The 12,304-nt window shown below is 50.3% G+C and overlaps 1 pseudogene; it reads right to left on the bottom strand.

Moving 5' to 3' along the window:
- Positions 1-1,458: 1,458 nt before the first annotated feature.
- Positions 1,459-2,986, bottom strand: LOC144163500 (uncharacterized; annotated as a pseudogene).
- Positions 2,987-12,304: the final 9,318 nt, after the last annotated feature.

Here is a 12,304-nt window from a genome sequence, read left to right as displayed (position 1 = left end):
TAGGCTTGAAGGCGAGCGAGCAACTTGGATTGATCCCGCACGTACACGCCGTCTCTCGTACAAGCTCTGAAGAAATCGTCGATGATTTTCGCCACTTGTTCACTGGTACGGGTTGTGTCAAACGCGTCTACAAGATGGTCCTCAACAAGGGAACGGTGCCGGTGGTCCAACCAACTCGGCGCGTACCCCTGACTCTCCAGAAGCCCCTCAAAGAACTCGAGCGCATGGAACGGGGGCCACATCATCACAAAAGTCGACGAACCAACGGACTGGGTGAGTCCACTTGTAATTGCCCGGAAAAAAAGACGGGAAGCTGCGCATTTGCATAGACCCTAGAAAAATAAATCAATGCCTGAAACGAGAACACAACGAGATGCCTAGGCGTGAGGACATAGAAGCTGAGTTGTCTGGCGCGACGCTGTTCTCTCGACTAGATACAAATTCAGGGTTCCATCAAATACCACTCGATGAAGAAACTTCTAAAATCTGCACGTTCTCCACGCCCTTCGGCCGGTACCGTTTTTTGCGATTACCGTTTGGTATATCATCGGCATCTGAGGTTTTTAAGAAAACCTTAACAGAAATTTTTGATGGCCTTCCGGGTGTCCGGGTGTACGTTGATGATGTTCTTATCTGTGCACAACTCGGCAAGAGCATGACGCCCGCCTGAGGTCGGCACTACGAGCAGCCGAACAAGCTGGCTTAACGTTTAACCCGGCCAAATGCACAATCGGCGTACAGGAGATAGAGTATCTCGGTGACGTCATCAGCAAGGACGGCATCAGGCCGAGCCCCTCCTTGATAAAATGTATGCTCCAGACGCCTGCGCCGGAGGACAAATCGGCGGTTCAAAGAATGCTAGGAGTCGCCAATTATTTCGGCAAATACCTCCCATCACTAGCCGAAAGGACAACTCTCTTGCGAAGCCTGCTGAAGCGAGATACAATGTTTGAATGGAGTGCAAACCACGCGCTCGAGTGGGAGCAACTTTGCGCTGACCTCAGCAGGCAGCCCGTACTTTCAGTGTTCGACGCCACGAAAGCCACGAAAGTATCGTGCGATGCATCGCAGAACGGTATCGGAGCGCCGCTGCTTCAGTGCAACAATGACACATGGAACCCGGTCGCCTATGCCTCCCGTGTGCTAACTGAAGCAGAGCAGCGTTATTCGCAAATTGAGAAGGAAGCGATGGCTTGCGTTTACGGCTGCGAACGCTTTCACCACTTCGTGTATGGCCGAAAGGTTATCATGGAGACCGACCATCACCCTTTGCTCGCTATCGCCCAGAAACCCATTGGTGATATGCCGCCCCGCCTGCAACGATTTTTCCTGCGATTGATGCGCTATGACACAGAAATGCGATTCGTTCCAGGAAAGCAGCTTCTACTGGCTGACATGCTGTCACGGGCGCCCACCTCAAGTTATGCCAGTGAAGTCGGGAGCGATGATGTAGAAGTGCACGCCGTAAGTGTCGTTTCATCTCTTGTCAGTGATGACACATGGAAACAACTAGCAGCAGAAACGAGTCGGGACTCGTATCTTAAAGCGGTGCTGCACAGTTTGGAACACGGGCTACGCATAGGGGGACAGTTGAGGCCATTCTCTACAGAGCTGACGCAGGTGAAAGGTGTCCTCTTGAAAGGATGTAAAGTGGTAATTCCCAAGAGTTTGAGGAAAGACACTTTAGAAAGAATTCACCAAGGACACATGGGCATCAACAAATGCAAAGAAAGGGCAAGGCGACTTGTATTTTGGCCTGGCATTAACGCCGACATTGATGCATTCGTGCAGAAATGTGCAGTGTGCAAGAAGTACGCGTATACTCAGCCGCAAGAACCTTTAATGATGCGCCCGGTGCCCGAGATGCCGTGGCAAAAAGTTGGCATTGATATCTTCGAGTACGGTGGACGGTCGTACCTCAGTGTATACGACGCGCTGTCAAATTTTCCGGAAGTGGAGCAGTTGCGTGACACATCGGCGAGCTGTGTCATTCAGGCAACCAGCGCCATATTTTCTAGGTACGGCATTCCCATGGAAGTCCTGTCAGATAATGGCCCGCAATTTTCGTGTCACGAGTTCAGGTCCTTTTCAAGGGCATACGACTTCAGACACATCACATCCAGTCCAGGATATCCGCAATCGAATGCTTTGGCTGAGAAAGGCGTCCAGGTTATTAAGAGAATCCTGAAAAAAAACGCATGAAGCAAAGCAAGATTTCTGGCTCGGTCTTCTTGCTTACAGGACAACGCCACTGGAGTGCGGCATGGCCCCAGCGGAGATATTGCAAGGCAGAAGACTGCGCAACACCCTGCCGGACATGGAGACCGGACCAGAACACTCCATCGTGAAGCGCTCCCAGACCAACCGCCCTGGAAGACTGCTGGCGCCGCTCCAAACAGGGGCCACGGTTCGTCTGCGTTCCAAAGGAGCATGGGCGAAGAAAGCTAAAGTCGTGAGGCCTTCCGGGCATCCAAGGTCCTACGACGTCACGACAGAAGGGCGGCAGCTGCGACGGAATCGTCGACATTTGCTGCTAACCAGCGAGGACTTCAGCCCAGACCTTACCGAAAGCGGCGAGGACGAAGCACCGTCTGCTACGGCGCATGAGGTTCCAGTAGCGTTGCCGGGGTACATGCCCGCGGCCCCGATCCCGGGCACAACAGCTACACAAGTTCCAAGAAGATCGCAGCGACAACGCAACGCGCCGAGACGGCTGGCTTACAACGAAAACTTTGTTCAAATGCCGTGAATGAGTGCTTAACATTTTGTGAGCCTTTCAATTGTGTTCCCGTGTCAGTTGTTTTATACACCAAGGAGGATGTATCATATCTTGCGCAGCATGCGCCTCGTGTCAAACCCGCCCCCTTTGATACGATAGTGCGGCGAGGGTACGCACCCTTTCCTGTCTCGCTCGGTATATAAACACTGCTACAATAAAGATGCGGCCTTCTTCCCATCGCACCCCTGCGTCATGCGTCGTTCGATCGCGCTAGCGATACAACGGTGAGCAGCGACACCGTGGACCCCGAGCTCCCAACATAAGCCGTGTCCAACCGTGCGAGGTGTTTAAAGGTGAAGAGTAGAAGCCGTAAACGGCGGCCGTCGGAGCCTTGGTCAAGCTCCGGCCGATGGGCTCCCTGCCTGTCTACCAGGCAGGGAGCTCCGTGACCTCTTTGACTACCAGGGTAAGGTCAAATGAGAAAGTACCCCCGTCTCCCTGCTTTTATACTATGCTTTATGGTATTGTCTAAACCCCCCCCCCAACGGTGATCGGCCCCCTAAAAGCGGCCGCACCGAAGTATCGATTCCCCCATTGCCATCTTTGACATTTCCTGAACCAGATCATTACTCTCGATTTCTTGTCATGGAGTCCCTGAATCCAACCCACCCTCTTGCATCTCAGTCAGTCTTCTTGATCGCCAAGTATCTTGAAGACATAATAGGAAAATCATATCAGGCCAAAAAACAAAGAACTGGTGAACTCCTCATCGAGGTAAATGACAAGCAGCATTCCACAAAGCTTCTAGCTCAGACTAGACTGGCTGATCTAGACATCAGGGTCACACCCCATCGGAGCCTCAACAGCTCGCAGGGTGTGATATCAGAGCCAGATCTCCTGAACGAAACCGATGCGGATTTCCTTGCCGGCTTGAAGGATCAGGGCGTCACTGCCGTGAGACGCATCACCATCCGTAGAGACGACAAGGAGATTCCCACCAAGCACATCATCTTGACCTTTGACCGCGCAGTTCTCCCACAACATATATATGCAGGTTTTATCCGGTGCTGAATACGTCCGTACATCCCGAACCCGCGGTGCTGTTTTAAGTGACAGCGGTTCGGGCACGGTACGAACTCTTGCCGTGGCCGAACGACGTGTGCCAAATGCGCGGCGCACGATCATCCTAGTGACAACTGCCAATCCGAAAACCTCACTTGTGTAAACTGCGGGGGGCCGCATGCGGCATACTCCCGCAAGTGCGAAAAATTCCAACTTGAAAAAAAGATCATAAACATTAAGGTAACCGAGAACATCACCTTTCCAGAGGCGAGAAAGAGGTTCGCCTCTTTCCCTCTGGGGAGGTACGCTGACGCGGCTCGCCGGGGGGCGGAGCGGCGTCTGGTGTCCACAGGGACCCAGTTCAGCGAGTCTGACCTGGTCCCGCCCCCCGCTGGGTTGCCGCACGCAGCCCAACCCGGCACCACGCCGCTTGCTGAGGCAGCAGCGGTTGTGGCGCAAACCACTTCTGTCGGGACGGGTGCCGCTCCCGCCTCTGTCTCCCCGTCCTGCAGTGCGTTGGAGGGTACCGAGGTGATGGACACCACGGGCCCCGCATCGGCTCCCACCGCCACCGCACCGCCCGTGCCACTTTTGGCGTCCATAACGCCGTCTGCGGTGGCGGCTCAAACGAAGGGCTCCCGAAGGGGGGCCAAGTCCGGGGGGCCCGGTCCGTCGGGCCCCCTCGGACATCCGACGACGGAATGGATGTCGGGCCGTTCCTGCCTGCAACGCAGCGCAAGGAGCGGCCTCCGACGGCCAAGCCAGTAGAAAGGCCTAAAAAGCCTAATCCAAGAGTAACAGCCCCGAAAGACGACACATGAACACACACGAACACACACACTCCAGTCATTCTTAAATTTAAATAGAAAACATCATTCAATGGAACTGCAGAGGCCTTCTTAAAAATCTTGACGATGTGTATGAGATTCTGCATGCCAGTCAGCCAAGTATCGTGTGTCTGCAGGAAACCCACCTCAATTCTAAACAAACAAATTTCTTAAATAGGTACATGATATTCAGAAAGGACAGGGTTGGCTGCACCCACTGTTCAGTAGGTGTGGCCATTATCGCCCGGAAATCATTAGCATGCCACCCTCTCCCTTTAAACACTGTCCTCGAGGCTGTAGCGATCCGTACGATAATATTTAATAGGTTGATAACGGTATGCTCCATCTATATTCCTCCTGATCATGCACTTTCGAGCTCTGATTTCGAGGCGCTGGTCGACCAGCTGCCCGAACCATACATACTAACAGGCGACCTTAATGCGCACAACTCTCTTTGGGGCTCCTCCAGAACGGATGCCTGAGGTCGCCTGATTGAGAAGTTTCTTACATCCTCCGGAGCATGCCTCTTCAACGAAAAACAGCCTACATACCATAACTTAGGACACAATACATACTTTCATCTTGACTTGGCGATTGGTTCCGCAGTTCTCTTTCCATGTCTTGAGTGGGGTGCGGGCACAGACCCATATGGTAGTGACCATTTCCCCACTTCATTAACGTATATGGGTATAGGCCCGAGCAGTCCATCTTCCCATAACAGGTTTAACGAATCAAAAGCAAACTGGAGTACATTCACAGAAACATCTAAACTACACCACACAACCATAAAACACCTACACGTGGAGGAAGCAGCCCAACTCGTCGCGGCACACATACTCGACGCCGCCGAAAAGTCCATGCCCCAGGCCTCCAGTGCGTCCCGCACCTTAAAGGGACACTGAAGTGATATGTAAACATTGCGGGATTACTAGCGCAAATTGTAGTCCGGAGTCCCCAGGCCATGTTTCGACCACTCTAGGCGCGTTCACGCGATTTTATTCAGTAGAAAAACTAATTCGAAAACGCTGTCCTCCTCTCTTTACGCTCGCCCATTTTCTGTGGCGTTTTCGTGTGACGTCAGGAGGGGATGAGCTGGCAATTGGCTGCGCCACGGCTGCGCTACTGTACGGCTCCCCGGCCGACAGAGTCAGTCGGCCCAGCGTTTCGTCCGCCGGCCGCCGGCGGGTCGTCGCAATCAAGGAGGTTAAAAAAAATTGCTTGGTCGCAATTCGTTCGCTTAGTTGAAACGAAGCCAGGACACGTTTGTGAATGGAAGAATGTGCCTTTCTTTACTTGGTTTGTTTGTACACTGTATCTAGCTCCAAGTCAAGGTCGCTTCACACAAGCGCTGCACATGCGACGCTTCGCTGACTGGTACGCCAGTAGGAAAATATAAGGCCTCTTGAAGGCGGGAGAAGAGTCAGCGAAGTCAATATAGGTACTAAGCAAATAAAATCAACTGATATTTTTACCGTACAGCGTAAAACTAGCGCGCGGGAAGCACTTTTTGCGCTGGGCGAACAAGCACAGCGGTCAGCAGCACGACTACGCATCTGCGAACGCTTTTCCGTCTACGAAATGCAATTGCTAGACGTGAGCTACTGTGGAAACTCGGGCGACGCTTAATGCACGATCGCAGTACAACAAATAGTCACCTAAGCGGCTTGAAATGCCAAAACTAAATAAAAGTGTAAACCGGTTGTACAATATATACCCTATATTAGCAAGGCTTTCGCGACCCGCTTCGTGACCTAGCAGTCTGGGGCGCTAGGAATTCACCGCAAATGTTTTGCAAGTCACGAGTTCGAATCCCCGCGGGTACGTGCTTTTTTTTTGTAAGTTAACTTTTTTGTTTTCCGCCGATGTTTTCTATATTGAGTTCACCTTTTTTTGGGCCGCAACGTTCATGGCTACACGAACTAGTTCACAAAACGCGCGCAGGCTGGCACTGGCGCGCTAGCGAGTTCTCGTTGGCGTGCTGTTGCCATAAGCACCGACTGCTTGCAGGCAGTGGGCACAGGCCAGAATGAACAGACCCTTGGCCTGGTGCGAACACGCTTTTTACGATACAGGCATGAGGGAGGCAAGCTCCAAATATGGGGGAAAAGCGCATGACATTTGGGCGTCTGCGGGTACGCGGAGGGCGTTCATGCACTGCGTAGGTCTCGGCTAGTGAATGCTACGACTACAAGCCGTCCTGGGAGGCTTATCTTGTGCATTTTACAGCCGACAACATGGCAGAAGCGCGGTACGATGATTACTGAGATATTGAGAATGCCCATCCAACAAAGCCATTGGTTATGTTTTACAGAACCGAAACCGAAACTTGTTTGATTGCTAACCTTGGGCATCGTCCAATCACGGCGCCCCTCCTCCCAACGTCACAGCCTTAGTTGGTGCGGCCGCCGCAAACCGCACATGGTAGTTTTTCTTCTTTCGCGCTTTGTAAAATAATTACCGATTTGTCAACCGGATAAACGATGAAAAGTGTGCTAATTTGAGCCAGTCTACGCAGTGCAAGCAAAAACGGGAGCTTGACAAATTCACTTCAGTGTCCCTTTAAGGAGGCCCTGGTGGAACGAGGACTTAGGCGGGCGCGGGAGGCCCAGAACAAGGCGTGGGGTGTCCTTCGCCGGTACCCCACGCCAGATAATCTCATTTCCTTTAAACGAGCAAAGGCTCTTGGGAAGCGTGTGCGTCGTGAGGCGAAAAAAGAGAGTTGGCGCGCCTTCCTCACTTCCATCAACTCATACACCGACACTCACAAAGTCTGGACACCAATACGCAAGCTAAAAGGACAACAGACAAACAGCCTGCCCCTGGTTAGCACAACAGGGGACACACTCGAAGACCAGGCCAACACGCTTGCACAACACTTCGAACACGTGTCCAGCTCAGCACACTACACCAACACTTTCATTAAACACAAAGCATCATGTGAGAAGCAGAGGTCGGCGAACTCAGTCATGAGTCCACTCACTCAGACTCATTTGGACTCAAACTCACGCGTGAGTTTGAGTTTGAGTGAGCGCGAGGCTAGTGTGGCATGGTGAGTTTGAGTTTGAGCGAGTTTGAGCCGAGCGAGGCCGACTGAGTTTGAGTACGATTAAGTTTGAGTATGACTGAGACCCAGTGAGTTCTGAGTACATTTTGAGTTTGAGTCCATTTTGAGTTTCAGTATATTTTGAGTTCTGAGTACATTTTGAGTTTGAGTCCATTTTGAGTTTTGAGTCCATTTTGAGTTTGAGTACATTTTGAGTTCTGAGTACATTTTGAGTTTGAGTCCATTTTGAGTTTGAGTACATTTTGAGTTCTGAGTACATTTTGAGTTTGAGTTCATTTTGAGTTCTGAGTACATTTTGAGTTTGAGTCCATTTTGAGTTCTGAGTCCATTTTGAGTTTGAGTACATTTTGAGTTTTGAGTACGTTTTGAGTTTGAGTCCATTTTGAGTTCTGAGTCGATTTTGAGTTTGAGTACATTTTGAGTTTGAGTACATATTGAGTTTTGAGTACATTTTGAGTTCTGAGCACATATGAGTTTTGAGTCCATTTTGAGTTTCAGTACATATGAGTGGCCTAGCAGGCAGCTATGGTTGGCTGTTAAAGGGGTCCTGAAATACCTTCCGCCGATGCGTTGATGTACATATAACCAAATAAAGCAATGTATTAGCAATCTCCTCCCGCAAGAATTTTGTTGAAGCGATGAGTATTAGCTGAGAAATCGTAAATCAAAAACCGCGCATTATCGTCGCGCCGCGTTTCCTCCTCCTTTCAACTTACCCTCCGCTGTTTACGGCGAGCGAGCCTTCCCTCCCATGATGCTGCGCTCCTCCGCGGTGACGTACTTCCACTATTGCGCTGCTCACACAGCCGTCTGCTACGGGCAAGATTTGTTGACACCGTGAATCCCGCACCCGGCTCAAGCGAACGAAAAATCTGGCCCCATGTGTGCGGCGGCCTGGCCTCGCCCTTTCGCGGTGTACGTTGCTGCAGAACTTTGCTATAGGCGGCACGCGACTTTTTATCGGCGGCGAACTCGCAGCCGCACGGGGAGGATCCTGCGCTCGCTCCCTGGGATGCACAGCGCACTGTTTATCCAAAAAGCGCCGTATCAGATGTGCCCCCCTGGTGCCGGGTCTTATTTTGTGGCGGTGGTAATTCCTGCCGGCGGCATGTGAAAAAGACATTTTAAACTGATACAGAACCCGTGCACAAAACGCCAGTTCAGCTTGGGGCGACGCGTGGTGGAGAGCGGCAACGTTGGCAAAACATGCTCCGGCCTCTGAGCTTTCTAGCGCTGGAGCGAGCACCATTTCTTTGACAATATCAAACATCGGTTGCCCTGGCAACAAGGCACAAACCGCTCTAGAAGTCAGTTACGGTTGCGTGATCCCGGTTCAGCTTGGGGCCCCACCTCGCGGTATATGGGCACTGCAGGCATACTACGCACTCCCATTTGGAAGTGCGAGATGCGTTTGGCATTACAGGAGGCGATGATGTGTGTGTTGTGGACGCCTTTGTTTCGCGATGAAATGCGACGTTGTGCTTCTGCGGGTGGATAGTGCTTCCCATGGTCTGGATTATCTTTCTCGAGCGGCGTACGACTCAACCTCGCATGGGGTATGTGCAGTGTGCGTGGCTAAAAGCCATCTCGGCTTGTGCGCCAGAGTTAAGTGACTTGCTGTTCGTCCCCGCAAACCGCGCGCGAGGTGAGTGCCGAATTTACGAGGGGCAGGAGGAGGCAACCCATCGTCTGTCATTCGCGGTTCGGACTTGGAACGAATGTTGTGACGTTGTGTTCGTTCGAAACACATCTCTGGATTGTTTGGAAGTTGAATAAAATGTATGCGTCAAACCCGGGAATTCTCTGCGATTGCAAGAAAGAAGTGCCACGGGGCTTCAACGCTTTCTTTATGGAACGTACTCAAGTAAGAGAATATCCATGTCGTGTTATGGCCGTGTTGCATTCAATACAAACGGTTAAGCGTTTGTTCACACTTGTTTCGTTTGTTGTAAAATGTCGAAGCACTCCGGCACTCCGCTGGCAGAGCAGCCGGCGAGCCGCCGCTGAGCAGACGGCTCATCTCGTTGCCGGAAGTGCGTGAAAAAGCCGCCCAATAGCAGGATGTCTAGCTCATGACGAACATCTGGGAATCGATGATGTAGACATGTGAAGATGGCGGCGTCCAAAAACACGAATTAAAGGGTGAGAAAAAAATGACAAACTTTGCAACAAAAGTGTGAGCTTTCCGCTGCGCGTAAAAGAGTAATACTTGGCACAGATGATGTTGACGACCCAATCTAACGATTGCGCTACTTCATTTAGTGTGCTCAAAACGCTTTTCAGGGCCCCTTTAAGTTTCATGCGTCGCTGTGAGCTCAGACTTCAGGTTACCTGCAGGTACGGCAGCACTCGCGATCCGCATGATCGGTTGAGAGGGAGGGGGTGTCTGATTTTTTTTTTTTTAGTGTCTTGTTGAATTTTCTTGACCCTAAGCACTTGCTGTATACCAAGTTTTCGCGGCTGGGCGCGTGAGTGATAATTGACTGGTGACGTCATAAAAATGGGTTGTCTTAACTTTTCCTCCTCATGGATCCACTAAGAGGGTAGGAAAGGGTGGTGGGAAAGCACAGGGCGCCGCTTGCTTGCTGGTTGTTCGCCTGCTACTGTTAACTGCTTGATATACTAGGGGTCACAACGGAAGAGGTGAGAGCCGGGGAGAAAAGCGGGTGGAGGCTGTCCCTTCTGCTGTTTCAAATTAATTATCTATAGTGACTGGGCAACGCCCCTTTAGACAGAATAATGACCGCATTAGATTGGGTGAGAAGTCAAACTGATGACGCTAAGGCGTGTAAGGTATCAAATTAAAGGTCCCGACTAACGGAATCACGCGGGGTAAATAAAAAAAGCTCCCTGATTGTAGTCATGAGGCAGTCATAATGAGTCATAGATTGGGTTAAAATCCAAAATGACGCTGCGATGGCATGTGGGGAATCAAATTGAAGGTCTCGATATTGGGAATTATTCGGGAAAAAAATGCGTTATGGTTATATTATGACGTAGTCGTGGTTAATAGATTCGGTTAAAATTCAAGTTCATGACGCTAGGGCGTGTGGCGTATCAAATTAAAGGTCTCGATGAGGGTAATCACGTGCTTCCTGATTATTATCATGACATAGTCAAGGTGGGTTATAAATTAGGTTAAAATTCATAACGACGCCACTGGGTGTCATCATCATCATCATCATCACCAGCCTATCTACGCCCACTGCAGGGCAAAGGCCTCTCCCATTATTCTCCAATTACCTCGGTCCTGTGCCAACTGTGACCAATTTATCCCCGCAAACTTCTTTATCTCATCCGCCCATCTAACTTTCTGCCGCCCCCTGCAACGCTTGCCTTCTCTAGGGAACCACTCTGTTACCCTTAATGACCAGCGGTTATCTTGCCTTCGCATTACATGTCCTGCCCACGTCCATTTCTTCTTCTTAATTTCTACTAATACGTCTTTAACACCAGTTTGCTCCCTGACCCACTCCGCTCTCTTCCTGTCCCTTAATGTTACACCTATCATTTTCCGCTCCATTGCCCGCTGAGTCGTTCTCAATTTAAGTTGAACCCTCTTAGTGAGCCTCCAAGTTTCTGCCCCGTAGGTGAGTACCGGTAAGATGCAGCTGTCATACACTTTCTTCTTCAGCGACAATGGTAGGCTGCTATTCATTATCTGAGAATGTCTGCCATATGCACCCCACCCCATTCTGATCCTTCTAATTATCTCTGCCTCATGGTTTGGATCTGGGGTCACAACTTGGCCTAAGTAGATATATTCGCTTACCACTTCCACTGCCTCGCCACCTATGTGAAACCGCTGTGCTGCCCCGAGGTTATTGATCATTACTTTAGTTTTCTGCATATTAATTTTCAGTCCCACGGTTCTACTCTGTTCGCCCAGTGCAGAAAGCATGCTTTGCAATTCGCCCCCCGAGTTACTTAGCAAGGCAACGTCATCAGCAAATCTGAGGTTACTGAGGTATTCTCCATGAACCCTTACTCCCACCTGTTCCCAATCCAACGTTCTGAATACTTCTTGTAAACATGCTGTGAAGAGCATTGGAGAGATTGTGTCTCCTTGTCTGACACCCTTTCTTATAGGTATTTTGCTGCTCTCCCTATGGAGGATGATCGTAGCTTTAGACCCATTGTAGATATCCTCTAGTATTCTTACATAATGCTCATCTACCCCCTGGTTCTGTAATGCCTGAATGACTGCTAGGAATGACTGGGTGTGCGGGGCATCAAATTGAAGGTTCCGATGAGGGAAATCACGTGGGACAAAAATGCGGTATGGCTATATCATGAGATAGTCATGGCTAGTCATTGATTGGGTTAACATTCAAATTGATTCCGCTTGGATGTGACGGGTATCAAATTAATGGTCTTTATGAGGGGAATCACGTGGGAGATATACAAAAATGCTTCCTGGTTATAGCCATGGCGAGTCTTATATTGGGTTAAAATTTGAAGTTACCCCGCTAAAGCGTGTAGGGTATCAAATTTACGGTCTTGACGAGGAGAATCACGTGGTACAAATAAAAAAAGGCTTCGTGGTTCTAATCATGAGATAGTCATGATGAGTCATAGATTGGGCTTAAATTCAAGTTGAAGCCGCTAAAGCATGTGGGGTGTCAATTGAAG

The sequence above is a fragment of the Haemaphysalis longicornis genome, unplaced genomic scaffold (assembly GCF_048455015.1).
Source record: "Haemaphysalis longicornis isolate Haplotype H1 unplaced genomic scaffold, Haemaphysalis longicornis Haplotype H1 scaffold_1, whole genome shotgun sequence".
NCBI classification, from domain to species: Eukaryota; Metazoa; Arthropoda; class Arachnida; order Ixodida; family Ixodidae; genus Haemaphysalis; species Haemaphysalis longicornis.
This window is presented reverse-complemented; position numbering and strand designations above follow the sequence as displayed.